Here is a 14,604-nt window from a genome sequence, read left to right as displayed (position 1 = left end):
GCCCCTGTTTTTACACACATCTTGGCTCACTCTCATTTTTCATTTCTTCTTACCCTTGACCCAGAGTTGGTGTCGATGCCTGTCTGGCCACCTGTTGACTAATTTTATTCAGCTGGATGGATTTTCTGTTGAGTTTGGAAAAATTCTTTCTCTTTTAGCTTGGAGATTTAACCTGGGAACATGGGTAAGCCTTGTCCAGGTTTACCCTTATCTTCACCTTGCTTCAGTTTGTTCCCCCTTAGGCTCATTTTTTTAAACACAATTCTTTATTGATTCTTTGGGAATTTCACATCATGCACCCCAATTCCACTCACCTCCCAGGCCCTCCATATCTCTCACCTCGCTCCTCCATCTTCCCAACTCCATTCATCCTCATGGCATTGGGAGCTGCAGCGTATCATGCATTAGACCCCTTTGTCCAATCAGCCCCACCTACAAAATGTTCATTGCGATGAGTTCAAGTCCTCTGGCCTCTGGCACACCATCATCACTGGACCCTCACCAAAACTCCTCTTGGACATCCTGCTGTTGCCCCCAAATAATTTCTTTTTTAGATTTTATTTTATTTTATGTTCATGAATGTTTTGCCTGCATGTTTGTGCTCAGGGCTCACAAAGCTCAGAAGAGGGCTTCAGATCACCTGGAACTGGAATTTGAGATGGTTGTAAGCCTCTGTACAGGTGCTGGGAATTGAACCTGAGTCCTCTACGAGAGCAATCGATGTTCTAAACCACTGAGCCATCTCTCCAGCTAGGCTCAAATTCTTAATGGGTTCTATAATCTTTTTTTTTTTTTAAGTTAGGAACTTTGGGTATATCATAGTCTGTTTTCTAGGACTGCAGCAAAATACTTGAGTCTGGGGCTTACAAAGAACAGAGGTTTATTTAGGCCACAGTTCTAAAATTCACAAATACAGTGCTGTGGTGGAGGCTGTCGTAGTTCCTGGCCATCATGGGAGTGGGAGTAGGAGAGATCACATGACAAGGCAGGAAGCCAGAAGCTTTCAGGAGCTTAGCTTACTTGTTTTAGGTGATCTGTTGCCTCTGTGTACCTCAAAAAATGACGTTAACCCCTTTCACGAGGAATGTCCCAGTTATCTGTGCCCCACCCTCACCCCTTCAAGGTCCCACAATCTCAGCCCCACCACACTAAGGACTGATGTTCCAGCACGTGAAACACGTTCATAGAAAATCAGGATCCACGGCTGGAGAGATGGCTCAGTGGTTAAGAGCACTGACTGCTCTTCCAGAGGTCCTGAGTTCAATTCCTAGCGACCACATAGAGGCTCACAACCATCTGTAATGAGATCTTGTGCCCTCTTCTGGCCTGCAGTCATACATGCTGTATACATAATAAATAAATCTTTTTAAAAAAAGTTATAAAACATGTTTTTTAGTTTGATAATATGTATATACATTCTTCCACCATTAGATATTTTTTACCAGTTGATTTGTAACAGTCTTATTGACTTTCACTGCATGGCTATATCATAATACATTTAACATATTTTCAATGGTTATTTAGGCTGCTTCATTTTGTGTGTGTGTTTTGTTTCGTAAGTGTCTCAGTTTCATTTTCTGTTTCTATGATGGAAATCCTGACAAAAGAGATTTAAAGGAGAAAGTTTATTTGGTTCACAATTCCGGGTTACAGCCTATCATTATTGGGATGAAGGAGAAAAAAAACTTGAAGCAGCTAGTCACATTACATCCACAGCCAAGAGCAAAGAGTTATAAATTAATGCATGCATGCTTGCTCAGCTCACTTACACAGTCCAGAATTCTCTGCCTAGGGAATGGTGTCACCCACAATAGACAGGTCTCCTCAACTTAATTAAGAAAATATTTCACAGACATGGCCAGAGCCCTGACTACTAGATGATTCTACTTCATGTGAAGTTGATAATTAAAACTAATCATCACGGTATCTTTATTTCTGGGGTCCCCTTTATATTTGTGGTCTGTGTGGCCATCAGTTCATGAGACCAAAGGGGCAGAAGCAATGACAGAGATCCTTGGCTGGCCCATGTACACGAAGGAGATAGCCCTCTGGGAGATGACTTCAGGGAATCAGCTCAACTTTATTCCAGAATATAGGAAATGTATAGGATTGGGGAGCCTGGGGAGAAACCCTAATTTGCATTAAGTGGCATGCTCCTATCATAAGGCTTCGCATGTGGCAGCCGAGTCCTATAGCGAAGCTCCTATTACAAGTCTTACTTACCATATGTGCAGCAGAGGGCAAGCTTCTACCATGAAACTATGCCAAGAAACTATGTCATACTAGAGATTAAAAAAGAGATCCAGGCTTAGAGACAGCTTTCAGACAAAGTTAGGCCTAGAGACATTCTCCAGATAAGGGCAGGTAGAGAGCAAGAAGGGATGGGGAGAGAGTCCCTCATGTTGCTGAGCTTTGGAGAGAGCTGCCATGCCAGGATAGACTGCCGTCTTGACCATCAAGGCCTCCCAACATTTATTTTACATAGGGTTTTACTGTGTAGTTTAGGCTGACCTCAAATTCACTATCCTCCTGTCTCTACTACCATTCAAGTGCTGAGATTACAGGAATGTACCACCATACCCTATTTTTGTTGATTTTTATAGATTTTTAAAAAATTTTATGTGTATGAGTGTTTTGCCTGAGTGTATGTGCACCATGTGTGTGACTGGTACCCTTGGAGGTCAGAAAAGGGCATCAAGTCCCCTAGAACTGGAGTTACAGATGGTTACAAGCCATCATGTGGGTGCTGGGAGCCGAATCTAGGTCCTATGAAAGAGCAGCCGGTACTCTTTACCTCTGAGGCACCTCCCCAGCCCTTGTTTTTAATGAACACTTGTATCGTTAAATGTCTGTATATTTGTTTGATCACTTTCTTATTTTCTTGATCAAACTCTTGACCAGAAAGAGAACAAGTCCATTTCTAATCCTTTAACACATTGTCTTGGCTAACCAGCAGAGTTTAAATAAATAATGCAAAAGTCAATATTTTAATGCCTAGGTCACATTTCAATTTGAGTGTCCATTTCCCACAGTCTTAGGCTGTGTTCTTGAAAGCCATCTGGATACTGTGGCTTGTGACTACTTACTTTCTGTGCCTAAATATTTATAACAAGTGATGTGTGCTCCTTCACACCGGGTATGAGAATCACATTTCTCTTCTTTCTCCAAGTCAAAGTTTACATGTTCCGAGGGCCCACCCCACAGTGCTGGAAAGACATTCAATCCCAATTGTTATAACCGATGGCCCAACTTCTGATCATGTGAAAGTCTGCTTGGCCAGCCCCATAAGAGCCTTCTGGCTATTACTCCGCTTTGTTACCATACACATGCTTCGCATTCGAGATGGCATGGTCCCCAAATGCACTGAGTCTTCTCTCAGCTGGAGCTCAGGAGCCTTAGCCTCCCCTTCCCTGGGGGCACCAACAGGCACCTGCATAAGAGATGCATAAACAAATGTAACACATCTTAAAATAATATTCTACCGCAGTTGAGGCCAGAATGATGGCTAATACTTGTGGCTTCTGCTCCAGCTCCCATGAACTGAAGACCCCCCAGAAGGGAAAACGCTCAGGCTTAGGCAGGTTAAAGAGATCTAGGTGCGGAGTGGCCAGGCTGCTGACCCATTGTTAAAGCTGATTACCAGGCAGTCCAGCAGCAGCCAGGAAACTGGTTATCTTCTCCCAACCCTTCCATTGCTCAGAATCACTGGAGCACCAGTGAGGAGCAGATGGGCATTCAGACCAAAGTCCAGTTCCGTGGGACGCGGTGAGTGGGGAGACGCAACAGGAAAGAGCAGCTGCGAACGCTGTAATGGGAGGGAAAGCCACAGTGGCTGCCCTAGGGCTTCTTTCTGGCACCTTCCCTGGCACTGGACATAGCCGAGTCCTTAGGTTTGGGCATCTGACAGCTGCCACTTCAAAATTCATTTCCGTTCCGCCACTACTTGTTGGTAGCATCATCATGACAGTAATACTTTGATGAATATCGTGACTCTCAGTTTCTTCATCTGTAACAAAGACTGATACAGACAGAAAAAAAAAAAAAGACAATTTTGTTCAGGGATGAGAGGAGATGGAGGCTCTAATTCACTAACGTGATTTAAGAAAGAGGGCTTTTGCCAGGCGGTGGTGGCACACACCTTTAATCTCAGCACTTGGGAGACAGAGGCAGGCAGATCTCTGTGAGTTTGAGGTCAGCCTGGTCTAGAGAGTGAGTTCCAGGGCAGCCAGGGCTACACAAAGAAACTCTGTCTTGAAAATCCAAAAAGGGGGGGGGGGGGGAGAAGGAGAAGGAGGGGGGGGAGAGAGGGGGGAGGGAGGGAGGAAGGGGACTTTGCACTCAGATGTGATGGGGTTAAAAAGTTCTGCCACTTATTACCTGTAGTACTGCAGCAACTCACCCAATGTTTGAGTCATATTTCCTCACTATACAAAGAGAATCACACAGCCAGGTGTGGTGGTTCACGCCTTTAATCACAGCACTTGGAAAGCTGAAGCAGGATTACTATGAATTCAAGAACAGTTGGAGCTGCAGAGACCTTGTTTCAAAACAAAAGCAAAACAAAACCAAAGAAACCCCAAAAGACCAGGCTTTAAGGTGGTTGAGCAGGCAAAAGTGTTTGCTGTCAAGCCTGACGATCTGAGTTTGATTCCAGGATCCACATGGCCACGTGGTAGAAGGGAGGAGAGACTCAATTAGACCTCCATACACGTGTCCTCTACTTCACCCCCACAAATAAATGTAATAAAGAAAAACTTTGGAAGCATTAAATATTTTAAAAGGGAAAAAATCACAATACAGTATTTCCTCAAGCTCTGAGGACAATAAAATAATGTGTTGGGCCGGGTGTGGGTGCACACCTCTTTAATCCCAGCACTTGGGACGCAGAGACATGGATCTCTCCTCCGTGTAGCAGAAATGAACAATTGTGGTGCTCCCAGCACAGAGGCCGTTTGATTTTCTTCCCTAACGATCATGAAAAGCCAGGGAGGTAATCAAACCAGAGTTGGGGTGAAATTTCATATCTATCTTTGCATTTCCATTTACACCTTTAAAAGCACCCTCTGGTTATGTATGGGCTCTCGGGTGGAGAAAGAGTCCTGGGGCCATTCGAAGACTTCACGGGCGAGCTGGGTGTGCTCCCGCGAGCCCCGGGATCTTCTGCAGCCGTCTGGAACCCGTGCAGTAGACGGCGGGATCCACAGATGACTCACAGACCTTGGACACGTGGCAGGCGGTCCAGAACAGCCAATCACGAGAAAGCGAGCGCCCGGGGGACGGCGCGGTGGCGGGTCCGTCCCGGTGATTGGCCGGCGGTCGCGCCTCCGGACCCACGTGAGCGCCACGGCGCGGCGCTGGCTGGGCTCCTTCCGCACCTTTCTGCTGGTGACGGCGGCGGGCCGCCTCCTCGGGGCCGGGCCATGGGCGGGGACGGTGGCCCGGGGGTTAAAGAGAGGCTCGCACGCAGCCCGGCTGCCAGTGCCCGTGCGGCGGCTTCCCCGCAGCCCAGTGTTAGGGAAGGACGCGCCGCGGGAGCCCGTGGATGGCGGCCCGGAGCCTTAAGGTGAGGACCGGGGGCGGGAGGGGAGCGCCGCGGTCTGCAGGGCGTCTGCTGCCGTCTGGACGGGACAGGTGCTGCCCTCCTCGTACCCGGCCAACCTGCAAAATGGGCTGGTGTCTGTCCGGGCTGGACGGAGGAGCCATCTCCACCTTCCACTCCTGGTTAGGTACAAAACTCAGTACAGGAATCCTTTTACCCTCGCTAGAGTTGGGATTCTTCCAGTGGTTAAGGTGAATGAACACAACTAAGAAGCACCTAAATTGACAGAGCAAGTCCCTGGCAGAGCTAGTAATTGAACCCCACCTCTCCCCCAATGCAGTGTCATTGAGAAGCATTCTCTTTCTGGCACTATACTAGTGCTATTTTTCCTCTTTGCCCCGCGGCTCTTTTTGTTTGTAGGGTTGCTGGGGATTGAACCTGAGGCCTCCCCCAAGTGTGCTTCTGGACTATGCTCATAGCTCTAATCCCACGATTCTTTATGGCATAGACTGTGTTGGATATAGAAGAAATTCTTGTTTTTGAAAATTAGATCAGTCATAAAAATGGAGGGTCACTTAAGCATGTTAAGGATTGCCGGAGACAGAGGCTAATAGCTATTAGGTATTGCTTAAATACTTCTGTCTCGTGTACTGGACTATTCTGAGATCTTCACTTGTGTGAGATACTGGTAATTTCCATTTTACAAGACAAAAATTTATGCCAGGTAGTTTTCATCCAGCACCATAAAGCTGTTGAACAGTAGCCGGGATCCAAACGGATATCTGATCTCTCCTATTGCTTTGCCAGCTCTGGTCCCAGCTCATTAGCTCCGCATCACCTGGAATACAGAGGCTTCTGTTTTCTATGGTTTGCAGGGGCGGGCCCAGGAATCTGCATTTTTATCAGCATCTAAGCTGAAAATCACTGTATAGTACTGTGATGTGCTGCCTCCTACAGGAAAAGCCAGAGGAGAACATATTCCGGGCTTTGGACATCTCCACATTGTATTCTAGGGTAAGTTTGGAAAAGTAGATAGGACAAACTTCGAGTAAGCAAACACCCAGGTTGATGCTAAGCAAACTCTAGGATTTTGATGCAGTCTTGGTTACAGTTTCTCGTGCAAAGAGGCACACACACTTAGTGAGTTAGATGAGAATAAAGGAAATATTTCCTTTTTCTTCCGGCAAAGCTCTTAAACTGTCGTTCATCCATTTTACAAATACCTGTGAAGCACTTCATAGGTGTTAGGCAAGCAATTTGAGGTTGCGGTTTAAAATAAGCATAGGGGCTGGAAAGATGGCTCAGTGCTTAAGAATGTGTTGCTCCTGCAGGGGACCTGAGTTAGGTTCCCAGGACCTGCGATGAGGATGCCTAACAACCACCTGTAACTGATAAGATCTGATACTCTCTTCTGGACTCCAAGGGCACACACACTTACAAGCACGCATGCACGTGCGTACATGTACTCATAATAAAATGCACTTTGAGTGAATGTATAATATGAGGCGGCAAAAAAGGCCATGGGGGGAAACGTCAAGCCAAAGAGAAGGCAATGGCTCCAGAGAGGTAGAGCTGGAGATGGCAGGGGTGCTATTTTACATACTGTGTTTAGTAAGAAACTGATTGGTAAGGTGACTTTGAGAGAAATAACAAAGAACAAGTTGTGAATATAATTGGGGAAGGGCATTCCAGCTAGAAGAAAACAAACAAACAAACGAAAAAAAAAAAAAAAAACACCGTGAAAGAAGCCAGAGCTTGGTTGATTGAACTCATCTGGGACGCTGTTATGGTAACCAGATTATAACAGAGATAAATTTTATACTGTTGCTCCTGGTAGAAAATGAAAGAATTTTAATGGTGTGTGCTTATAATAGAAAGCATAAATGGAGTGCTGGGGAGATGGCTCAGTGGGTAAGAGTGCTAGCTCTCAAGCAGGGGGACCTGAGTTCGAGTCCCCAGCACCCATGTAACAGCTGGCCGTGACCACTGTCCTGGGAGGCAGAACAGTGGGATCTCAGGAGCCCACTGGCCCGCCAGCCTAGCTAACACTGTGAGCTCTGGGTTCAGTGAGAGGCCCTGTTTCAGAAAATAAAGTGGAGGACCATCAAGATGGGTTAGTGGGCAAAGGCAGTTGCTGCATTACTGATTTCAGTCTGATTACTGACTTCAATCCCCAGAACTCATGTAAAGGTAGAAGCGAGAACTGATTCCACAAAGTTGTCCCCAGCCCTCACACTCATATTCCTGCACATAGGACCACACATGTACACATAAAATAATTGTTTAATTAAAAAGGCATGTATACTATAGCATGCACATATATATATGCACACATACACATGGCTATAAATTTGTTTTAATTCCTAATTAAAATATAACTATATCATTTCTTCCCTTTGATTTCTCCCTTCAAACCTCCCGATGTCCCCCCCCCACTTCCTCTCAAATATTTGCCTTCTTTTTAACTGTTACATAGATCCATAAGTGCATGAATATATAAATACAATGTCCTGAGTTTGTTCAGTGTTACTTGTATGTATATGATTTCAGAGCTGACCATTTGGTATTGGAAGCTCATCCCTGGAGAAGACTAATTCACCCACTCTTACTTACCATTCCTTGGTTGTCTATAGTTCTTTGTCTTGGGTAGGTCCCAGTGGGATTGCCTCCTTCCACATTGACATGTCTACGGTGTCGGCCTCGTTTGGGTCTTGTTTAGGCAGCCATATTGTTGAGGTATCATGGGTGAAGCTTCCCCATCGTTTCTCTGAGACAGTCCCATGGTAGTTTTCCTGCCCTCTGGCTCTTCCAGGCTTTCCGCCCCTTCTTCCACGGTGTTCCCTGAGCCTCAGGTGTGGAAGCTGAGTTGTGGGTGTGCACATTGGGGCTGGACACTCCCTGATCAGTTGTTCTCTGAATTTTGACCTGTTGTTTTCTGTAATTGCACCCATCTGCTGCAGGAGAAGCTTCTTTGATGAGGGTGACGGCCACACTTACCTGTGGACAGAGGGATGAGTATTTAGAGTGAAGTTAGTAATTATGCTGATTAGTAAACAGCCATGGTAGGCCCTCCTCTGAGATTCATGACTTCACTAGCCCTAGCTAGTCGGCTAGGTTTCCAGTATCAGGCATACATTCCTCCAATCAGAGGGCTGTTGGTTACCGTCAGGATAGGAGTGCCATTATTGCAGCCCTAGGGATGTCTTGCTATGCTGATCATTGTTGTGGTTCACAGGCATCACAGCTGGGTAGGACTGTTGGTGTTTTCCTTCTTTTGGAAGCTTGCATGGTTCCATGGAAGCTAGTCCTCAGGGAGGAGACTTTCGGGTCAGCTCAAGCTCGGATCCTCTGGGTCCTGTGTCTGAAGTGCACAGTGTCTGCAGCAATAGCAATTCCTGGGAGGCAAGCAAGGGCCACAGCAGTAGCCTCTGTTGTCTTGGGTGACTCTTGACTCCCTGACCAACAACTCAAAACCTGTGTCCTCCTGTTCCCCTTTCTAAGGCTCCACCTCCTCCTCCTAGAATCTCTTTTGACTTCTCAGGTTTCCATGGTTACTCCAGGTTATATATACTCACATCTGAAGATCTGGGGTTAGAAACCACAGATGGGGGAGAACATGTGGGCCTGGGTTACCTACCTCAATGTAATACTTTCTGATTCCATCCATTTACCTGAAAATGTCATAATTTCATTTTTCTGTACAGCTGAATAGTATTCCATTGTGTATATGTACCACATTTTCATCATCCATTCAAATGTTGAAGGACAATGAAGTTATTTCCATCCCCTAGCTATTGTGAATAGAGCAGGAATGAACATAACTGGAAAAATAAATGCTCCCTGAGGACCAGCTTTCATAATACCAGAAGGTGCTGTGCAGGAGGCCGAGGGAGGGAAGCAGCCAACAGTCTTGTCCAGGCTAGATCCAGCTCAGGTCCTCCAAGTAAGCATTTGTGTCATAGGGGGTTGAGTCCTTCAAGCATCTGCCAAGGAGTGGCATAGCTGGGTCATAGATTTAGTCTTAGGGGCATCTGTCCTCAAGGGCACACACTCCCACACACACCCACACCTGTCTTTTAAAATATCTTTAAAATTTCTTCATCCGTGTTGAAATGAAAATACTAAACCTTTAAGCATTGTTAGTAGCTGAATAATAATCCACTACAAGGCTGAACCACATTTTGTTGACCTGTACATGCACTGATGGATGGTTCAGTTGTCTCCACCATGGCTGTTCTTTCATGAACAATGATGTTCAAAGGTTGGCAGGAAGGGTTTGGATTTTATATTTTATAAGTCTATATATATTTAGATGTTTATATTTAGTGTGGTTTTATGTTTAATTAAATACTGCATCTTGAAAGCTCTTTTTCAGTTTCAAAGTTTTGAGAGTTTTCTTTTTTCCTGCTTTCTCTTAGGTTAAGAATATTATGATTCCTGCTGGATGAGGTGGTATATGCTTTTAATCTCAGCATCCAGGAGGCAGAGGCAGGTGGATCTCTGTGAGTTTGAGGTCAGCCTGGTCTACAGGGTGAGTTCTAAGACAGTCAGGGCAACACAGAGGGAAAAAAACCCTGTCTCGAAAAACAAGTACAAACAAACAAAATATATATATATATAATTTTATGATTTTTTTAAATTTTATCTCAGCTAATGATTTAGTATTTTTGCCTTAAAATTTTAGTGGTTACCCTTGTGCTTATAATATAATCTCTGTAGTCAAGGCTCTTCTCTTCAAACAATGCACTGCTTCATGTCTAAGGTAAGACCTTAAGGTTCTAACTCCCTTCCCATTCTTTGTGCTATTTTTTTTTTTCCTGTGACAGGGTTTCTCTGGCTGTCCTGGAACTTACAGAGATCCACCTGTCTCTGTCCCTTAAGTGTGTGTTTGTTTTTAACTAACTTGTTCCATTTCCCAAACTTTATTTCTTTGCTATGTCAACCAGGGTTTCAGTCTGGTGTATGCTTTGTGCTAAAAGAATCTGTCTGCCTTCGGGTTGAGGAAGAGGTAGCTGCTGACCCAGCCTCCTGCTTTCTTGACACTGCTTTGGTGCCCCAACGCCCCATGCTTGGGACACAGGGTGGCTGGGCTATGGATTGCTCCCGTCTTCTACGGCCATGCCTGTCCCCAGCCAGCACAGAGCAGGTGGTGGCGATGGCAGCAGATGACGGGGAGAATGGCAGCCTGCTTGTGTGGCAGACTGTGGCACTACATGGCACAAAACTAGGAAATACAGAACCACAGTTTATCACCCCTTCCCCCACTGCTAGTAAGGAGTTAGCAAAAGGGATTGAACTCAAAGGAGGAGATGAGAGGCTCCGTTGAGACCTAAATTTCTTATACAGTGTACCTATATGTGAAACAAAGTAGCCAGTCTGCCATGGACTAGATGAATATGGGGACTTGAGGAAGGGACTAGGCGATTGAAATAATGAGGGGAGTGTGTGTGTGTGTGTGTGTGTGTGTGTGTGTGTCTGTCTGTGTCTGTGTCTGTGTGTGTCTGTGTTTTACATATGTAATTTTATATACATATATATAATTTTATGTATATATGTATATACATATATATAATTTTATGTATATAAAATTAAGTTTGTTTTGAGACAGGGTCTCATGTAGATCATGCTGGCCTCAAACTTGCTGTATAGGCTGAGAATAACCTTGAATTGTTGATCCCCCAAGTACGGGAGTTATAGGTGTGTATCATTATACTAGTTACATACAATGTGTTTTATTCGGCAACTGCTGAAAGACTAAGAAATGGGAATCTTTCCAGAATAATCCATGTAAAGGAGCACTAGTCAGGTCTGCCCAGATTTAGTAATCTGACAACTGTGACACAGATGTGTCAGAGTGGATTATACAGAATACTGGAGTCCCAGTTATCTCAGAGAATTTTCCATCAACATTGGTTATGAGAGGTTCTGGGGACCTGAAATCTTCTCATCCAGAGTTTGCTAATCCAGACTTTATACCACATATCTCATAAGCCATGGATGAAGAAATTTAGAATTGCTCTATTGACATTAGGCATTTATTCTCCAAAAATATTGTCTTCTCTGCAAGTCTTGCTGTGTTCAGAGACTGGGCATCATTTGCAAAGAGATTTAACAACAACAACAACAACAAAATGAGGGCAGGCTGAAGTGTGTAAGGAATTGCGTGGTGGTTGATGTACCAGTCGGCACACCTCATACAGCAATTCGCAATGTGTTTGGAGGACAGAGGCTTGTGGCCATGCCTGAATTCTACCAAATATGCCTCACCAAAGAGTTCTAAGTAAGCACCTAGCATTTGCTGTCAAATTCCAGTGTTCTGAGTCATCGTAAAATCGACCTCCTAGTTTTTGAGGTTAACAAGATAATCTTTCCGATTATCTGTTTTGTCTGGGTGGCTGATTTGAGGTTTTAAACCTGACTTAAAATAGTAACAGCAGACTTGCTTATACAGGACTATTTTTATAAACATATCAACATGGAGATGTAAAGGAGTCTTAGGTCTAACAGAATGACATCACTTCCATTCTTCCTATGTTCCAGCTCTTTGTGTGCTACTGAATCATCCAGGATTTGATTATCTCTGTGTGCACACTGCTGTAATGCCTGAACTGCATTATGTCTCAAGTGTGCAATGGGAGAGTTCAGAACTTCATGGTTTTGTACTCTGAGGGGGAAAAGTAAAAAAATAGTTGTATTTGAGAGGGTAACAAGTGACCATGTAAAGGGTGAGTTTTAAGAAGATGCTTCGCGAGACTGAGTGTGAGATCTCGGTCACTGTATGAGTGGCATGTATCTGTCTTCAGAAGTGTCCCCGGAGCAACAGTGATAGTTAAGTGCTGGGTTTTGCTTTTCTGCCTGTCCTTCTGATTATTCTCCAGATTCTCAGACCTCTACTTCAGTGTTTCTTGAATGTTTAACAATTCTTGGCCATTAAACTCTGCCCATTCTCTATCTTCCTCTTTGGGGATTTTAATTCTGTGTTTAAATAGTTTGATATGTCACTCTTGGATACTCTGTTATATTCAACATTTGTTTCTATTGGTTTTCTCATTTTTAGCACTATTTAATTCTTAGTTTACGTTTCTTAGACATGTTTTGAATTTGTTTTTATTTTCCTTCTCTATAGCAGCCATAGAGGTGAAATTTGGGTCTGGTTATTAGTAGAAGTAATAGTGTTTTAACATTTCTTTTTCTTATCTTAGGTTAGAAGAGCCTCTTGACCAAAGACTGCCCCAGACAGAAAATCAAACAGGCTCAGGAAAACAGGAAGTGAGAAGGCGGGGCACTGCATTGAGGACCAGCCCACTAACTGTTGGACTTGCTCAGGGTCAGTAGTCTTCTGGATCTGGCCTCTTCCCCTTCTGGATTTCCTAAAGACCATCAAAATAATTATTGCTTTTTTCTTGCTCAACCTAAGTTAAAGAAACATGGGTAATTTTTATGTGTTCTTGAATAGGATATGGGCTCTTAGATTGTAACACCTTGGTAATGATAGGTCTTTAGAACCTAATAAAAGGTTCTTTTTTTTTTTTTTCTCCCCCTGTCAACTCAAAACTTCCAGTCCTCCATCTACTTTGCCTTTATTTGGGCATAGTCACTATGTGTTTGTTCTTTGATTGATTTGAACATCTCAGTGTTACACTTGGTAGTGACCACATTGATGGACAGGAGGTCGTACCCTTTCCTGCAGGAGCTGCAGAGGCTCCTGCTTGATTAAGAGGTACAGAATGCCACAGGACACCGAGGGAGAACTGATCCATTTGAGCTAAGGGGATTGGCTGGTGCTGTTAGTGATGGTAGCATTTCAGCTGGATTTTACAAAATGATTACAGTCTTGACAGAGAGATGGCTGTGCTAGGTGTCTTAGGGTTTTTATTGCTTTGAAGAGACACCATGACCACAGCAACTCTTATAAGGACAATATTTCATTGGGGTGGTTCACTTACAGTTTCAGAGGTTCAGTCCATTATCATTATGGCAGGGAGCATGGCAGAGTGCAGGCAGATGTGGTGTTGGTTAAATCTTGATCAGAAGACAACAGGAAGTCAACTGAGACACTGGGCAGTATCCTGAGCATAGGAAACCTCAAAGCCTGCCCCCACAGTGACACACTTCCTCCAACAAGGCCATACCCACTCCAGCAAAGCCATATCTGATAGTGCCACTCTCTATGATATTATGGAGGCCAATTACATTCAAACTACCACATTCCACTCCCTAGCCCCCATAAGCTTGTAACAATATCATAATGCAAAATGTATTTAGTCCAACTTCAAAATTTCCCATAGTCTATAACAGTCTCAACAATGTTTCAAAGTTCAAAGTTCAAAGTCTCTTTTGAGATTGTTTCAATCTCTTAACTGTAATCCCCTGTAAAATCAAAATCAAAAAGCATCACATACTTCAAACATATAATGACACAGGATATACATTACTATTCCAAAATGTAGGGAAGGGAGCATAGTGAGGAAATACTGGACCAAAACAAGACCAAAAACCAACTGGGCAAACTCCAAACTCTGCATCTTTATGTCTAATGTCAAAATGTTCTTCGGATCTCCAACTCCATTCAGCTTTGTTGACCGCAACACACTTCTCACTCTTGGGCTGGTTCCACTCCCTGTTAGCAGCTCTCCTCAGCAGGTATTCCACTATTCTGGCATCTCTGACATCTTGGGTTCTCCAAGGCAATCCAGGCTTCACCTTCACAGCTTCAAGCAATGGTCTGTCTACCAGGCCTCTTCAGGGATGCCCCTGACACATGCCTGGCCTTAGCAGTTTTCCTTAGGCATGGAGCCAAATTCCATAGCCCGTTTCTTCTATCCTTAACTCTAAAGCCAGAACCACACGGCCGAAGCTGCCAAGTTCTGCTGCTTGCTGGGGCTGGAACAAGGCCTCTTTGTTCAATTTTATCTTCACCAGCTTTCTGTTTTTGATGGTCTCCTTCCCTGCCTAAGCTTGGCTGTTCTGGAACTTGCTCTGTATACCAGGCTGGTCTCAAACTCAGAGATCCACCAGCCTCTGCCTTCCAAGTGCTGCAATTAAAGGTGTGCACCACCATACCT

At 44.4% G+C, this 14,604-nt stretch overlaps 1 long non-coding RNA gene across 1 annotated transcript; it reads left to right on the top strand.

Annotated features, from left to right (window-relative positions):
* The first annotated feature begins 5,369 nt into the window (after nt 1–5,369).
* Nucleotides 5,370–12,861, top strand: LOC131895729 (uncharacterized). Its single transcript, XR_009375248.1, has 3 exons — nt 5,370–5,563; nt 9,958–10,070; nt 12,742–12,861. It is a non-coding gene; the product is annotated as an uncharacterized LOC131895729 (long non-coding RNA).
* Nucleotides 12,862–14,604: the final 1,743 nt, after the last annotated feature.

Source organism: Peromyscus eremicus, chromosome 19 (genome assembly GCF_949786415.1).
Source record: "Peromyscus eremicus chromosome 19, PerEre_H2_v1, whole genome shotgun sequence".
NCBI classification, from domain to species: domain Eukaryota; kingdom Metazoa; phylum Chordata; class Mammalia; order Rodentia; family Cricetidae; genus Peromyscus; species Peromyscus eremicus.
The sequence above is the reverse complement of the archived record's forward strand: the minus strand, read 5'-3'. Positions and strand labels throughout refer to the sequence as shown.